This window comes from Gadus chalcogrammus, chromosome 2 (genome assembly GCF_026213295.1).
Source record: "Gadus chalcogrammus isolate NIFS_2021 chromosome 2, NIFS_Gcha_1.0, whole genome shotgun sequence".
NCBI classification, from domain to species: Eukaryota; Metazoa; Chordata; class Actinopteri; order Gadiformes; family Gadidae; genus Gadus; species Gadus chalcogrammus.
Window position 1 is genome coordinate 10,749,461 of NC_079413.1, and position 4,929 is coordinate 10,754,389.

Sequence of the window (4,929 nt, forward strand, 5' to 3'; positions counted from 1 at the left end):
ATGATGACATGTTCGTGGGCCCCACCATGGCAACAGTGTTGTCTCATAACAATGGAAGCATCCAGCATCTCTTCGAGTCCCTGACAATGGGATCATATTAAAGAGTATGGAATGCAACCGTGTAGTCATGCCGTGTTTGTGCGGTTTGAAATGTGTGAATACTGTAATTGTGTGTTTACACCCTTGAAATGGTAATTTACCTCCACCACTGTACGGCTGTTCCACCTCTTTCTTGCGACAGACTTCCTCTTGTGTGCGACGTCGACACATTATCTAGTTTTATTTAGTTTGTTTGTTTTGTTTTTCGTATGTGGGTGCTGTGCTGATTTATTATGTTTTGCTAGAGAATTATTTTTCTATGATCATTAAAAATATGTATTTGCTTTCACTCATGTGGCCTGTTTATTTTCTATAACTTATTTTTTATTTTCTGATATAATATAAACAACCGAATAAGAATAACCATCTGAAAAAACCTCCACAGCCATGTGGTTTCTAACATAGCTATTTCACAAAATTGCTCTGGAACAACCCAAAAATAAAAAAGTCCCAAATGATCTCACTCATCTTATCTCAGAGGGGGTAAACTCTACTGACAGAGAGGCGTTTTGGTTCAAATATAAACCTTATAAATAGCTGTGTGCCTTTGACAGAACCAAGTCAACCCTCATTTTGGTTCATAATGAGTCATTTCAGCCGTTTCACCCACTCTATCTTCGGCCATACTGTGGGCAGAGGAGCTTACATACATTCATATGCACTGTTGTCTGACTTCTCCCCCCCACACAAACACACACTCTACCCTTGCTCGATATCCCACATTAATACTTTCCCACTCCCCGACTAAAAGAACTTTCATTTGAGGTACATATATCGAAAATGTCCCTCTGCTCGCCTCTACTTAATATAGTTTTTCTCTCTTCCTTGCATTTTTCTTCCTTCCTCCTCCTCCTCCTCCTCCTCCCTGCACCCTCCTGTCCACGGTGCTGTCTTTGCCACGCGGTGATAGGCAGTGGATGCAGTGGTTGTGTATTTATAGACCATGTACGCATCGCAGTGGAAAAGCAGGGCCAACAGGTGTGTTCTTTCCATTTCCTCGCCCCATCCAACTGTTGAAAGTGGCAGAACCCATCCCAATGTTGTTAAATAAAGGATGCCCCGCCCCCATCAGCACACACACACACACACACGCGCGCACGCACACACACACACACACACACACACACACACACACACACACACACACACACACACACCCACACACACACACACACACACACACACACACACACACACACACACACACACACACACACGCACGCACGCACGCACGCACACACACACACACACACACGCACGCACACACACACACACACACACACACACACTCCCCTTCCCTAATATGACTCTCACTTTTGGGAAAGAACTTTCAAAGCAACTTCTGTGGCGGACAAACTTGACATGGCAGAACGTGGGTGAGGCGAAGTGGAGGATGTGTTATGAGCTGATACCGTAGGAGCATATCAACCTTCTGAATCCGGGGAACAGTATCAAAGTCATTGTGACTTTGTGACTTTGTATATTCTAGTGTGTTTTGGAATGTTCCACTCCCAGCGGAAAGGATCTGGGTTTGAATCCCCTAATGCCTCCAGTCTTTCTGCAAAGCAGGGAATCTGAAATTAACTATAAGTCACTTTGGAAAATGAAATCGCCGGCGAGAATATGGTTATATAGTTGAAAAGGCATAACTTAACACAAATAAGCTGACCTGATTCCATATGGGCCTACATCCGGTCAGGAACATTCAAGTTAGGACTTTTGCATAATCAACAAGCGGCTCAAAATGGCAGTGTATCCCCAGCCAGCTGCTCACATGGACCTATTGGCTGCTCCGCACGGCAGCCATTGTGTTACCATGACAACCGACATTCCCCCCTCCTACCCTGTCTGCTGGATGGTGGACATAGGGGGCTTGGTGTTGGGGGACTCCCAGCACAGATGACCTGGATGGGATCATTCCTTCACATCCACAGCCTGGCGTCAAGCGCCTATTTATAGAAAGTGATCGGTGTCCTTTGAAAGAATAAGAAGCCGTAATGTTTTTTATTTGTGATTATCAATCTAATTTTCGATAATAGTCAATTTTTTATCTATCTAAATCCATAGACAACCTGCAAAACTCTTAAAAGGGGGTTATTAAGACATTTAAAGCTTTTGGTCTCCACAAGATACGAGCTGGTTCGTATCGGCGCCATCTTCCTCGTCAGCTGGTCAGGCCATGATGAGCTTGACGCGTGATGGCGGGATATGCAGGCCCAAACAGCAATAGGTCTTTTGTGAAGTCTGAGTAATTTGCCCCTACTGTGGTATGTAACAATGTAACTCACGACAGCCAAGTGGTGTCTCGCACAAGTCACGGTGAACGCCTTCAGGCACAAACCATATCATATGCATCAACTATTCTTTCTTTCGTTTTTTTATTACGTAAAAATTATGCCCATGTGACAGGGTTAACTAAATCCTCATTGAAGCAGAACAGAAAATTACAAAACACATGACACAAGCAGAGTTTGGTTTGACTTATAACACATATCACAAACAGAGCTATGCACATGGCTGGCTGAAGGCAAAGGCCCTGGTCTTCTGGTCTCCTTGTCTTCTGGTGGTACCGATCGCCTTCAAAGGAAAAAGAAAGAACACAAAGAAAATAAAGAAAAACCCTGTTCCTCACAATATTTTCAACCACGCTGGCCAGCACTTTTAAGCCAGCGTTTCTTTTTCACTTTCTGCTGTGCAGACTGAGAGTGGATGATGATCATCACAGACAGCTCAAGATGTAAGAAATGCCAGAAATTGCTAGACTAACTGACTGATAGACAGATGTCAAGGGAAATAACTATCGATACCAACTGCCTGTTTCCAAACTGACTTAGGAAATAGACCATGAAATAATTTGAAGCGACCAACGGGAGGGAAGCTTAACAAGAAAGCGCCTTTCAACCTGTCTGTGTGTTATTAGACATGTTACTGTCCCCTGCTGGCCAGGCGAGGCAGTACACATCGGCACTCAATTTGAATATACTATTAAGAACCCTTATGTCTTTTTTTGTTGTACAAACTAAACATCAGGTTCTATACTTTAGCCTAGACGCCAATTTTTTTTATTAAAGATTCTTAAAAATATGCAAAAAAATAAAATAACCGAAATAACAGGCTGGTCATGAACATTATTACTCAAACAACCTACTCCGCCAACGATGTGAGAACATTTGGGGGGAATAATGACCACACTCCCTCATCTATTCCCACTGAAGCCCACTGCACACAGAACCAATACTAAAGATGCAAAAGCCAACCTCACACCTCAGAGGAACACACCGATAAACCTCCATTCACTACCATCATTAGCCGATCATTATGGCTTGCTGCCCAGACCTTAGCATGGTGCTGTTGTCAACTCCATTAGCCCCTCTGACATCACAGTGGTGGAGCAAGTTAATTGGCTGATGGGGTGTTTGCCGCGTCCCTGGTTTCAGGTACCACAGGAGGGATGTAGCACCCTCCACAGGGTCCTCCTCCACCACCCCCCCCCCCCCCCACCCACCCACCTGTAGGGGGGAAGCAGAGATGGGTCGGAGAACCTACACTGAATCCCCTTACACAAGTACAAAGCCAAAAACTCACAAACACACACGCACACACACACACACACACACACAAACACACACACACACACTCATGTATGTGCAAAAACTCAAGACAAACCATAAAATACATACATTTTTTATGTTGTTTTTATGCTTATTAAACTTTTGCAACACCCTGCCATCCTTGGGCTTGCAAAATAAGGCGCTATTCATCTAATTCTGGGCAAGGCCTTTGAAACATAAATAACACATTGTTTGTCTAGTCACACACACACACACACACACACACACACCCGCAGTGTCCATATGGGCCGCATAGCTTTTGGCGCATGCCAAACCATGTTGCAACCTACATTTTTCAAAAAACTTTTTGTCCGCTTATTTTCTTTTGCAGTGACTCACCAAGTGAAAGTAAATAATACATGTACCTCCTTAGTGTCCATATGATTGAGAATTCTGCTATTGCATTTATATGTGAGAGAAACCCATGCAGTGACGCAACATTAAGCAAGGTGCTACACTTTAGCTACACTTTCTTCATATTGAAGATGGAAGAAGAAGTCTTGTCTTATTAATAATGCATTAGCTAATGTCGATCAACGGTGAGTCTCTGCAGGGCTTTTCAGGCACATTACATTCATAGCCTGAGAGAAGTCAGGATGTCTGCTAGGACAGAGACGTCAAGCCTTGTCACAAAAAGACAGTTGGAAGATAATTGTGTGAAAAAGATATGGAGCGTTATTTTTTTGTCTTTACAGCAATATATTTTGAATCCATCTGATATTGAACACACAACTCTGCCAGTTCTTGCTTGCGTATAAGGTGGTGATATTTGACTCCATTAATTATAACAAAACTCTATAAGAAAAGAGGTGTCCGATTTTGTTCTCTACAATTTAAAATATAAATAAACATTCATTTACACAGACACACACACACACACACACACACACACACACACACACACACACACACACACACACACACACACACACACACACACACAAAACACAAAAATACTTATACAACAACAAACAAACACACACACACAAACATGCCTGAGAGTGGAAGTTAAATAATAAATTGAATGTACGAATTGCGAATCCGGGAAAGTGACAGACAAGGAGGCACAGCAGTGGCGGTCGCTGTATGAAATGCAGTTTTCTGAGGCCGAGTGTGTTGGCTGATCATCAGCATTACCTACCTTGACGTGACCACCAGCGGCCCCTAATAAAGAGAGGGAGAGAAAGCTGACAGCCTCGCAATCTGTGGGAGTGGTTGT

The 4,929-nt window shown here is 43.3% G+C and overlaps 1 protein-coding gene across 1 annotated transcript in view; it reads left to right on the top strand.

The window, feature by feature from the left end:
- Positions 1–417, top strand: part of tcap (titin-cap (telethonin)) — a 2,198-nt gene extending 1,781 nt beyond the window's left edge. Inside the window, exon 2 of the mRNA XM_056607320.1 lies at positions 1–417. This exon is cut by the window's left edge and continues 1,054 nt beyond it. The gene's annotated coding sequence lies outside the window, so the exon portion shown is untranslated.
- The last annotated feature ends 4,512 nt before the right edge of the window (positions 418–4,929 follow it).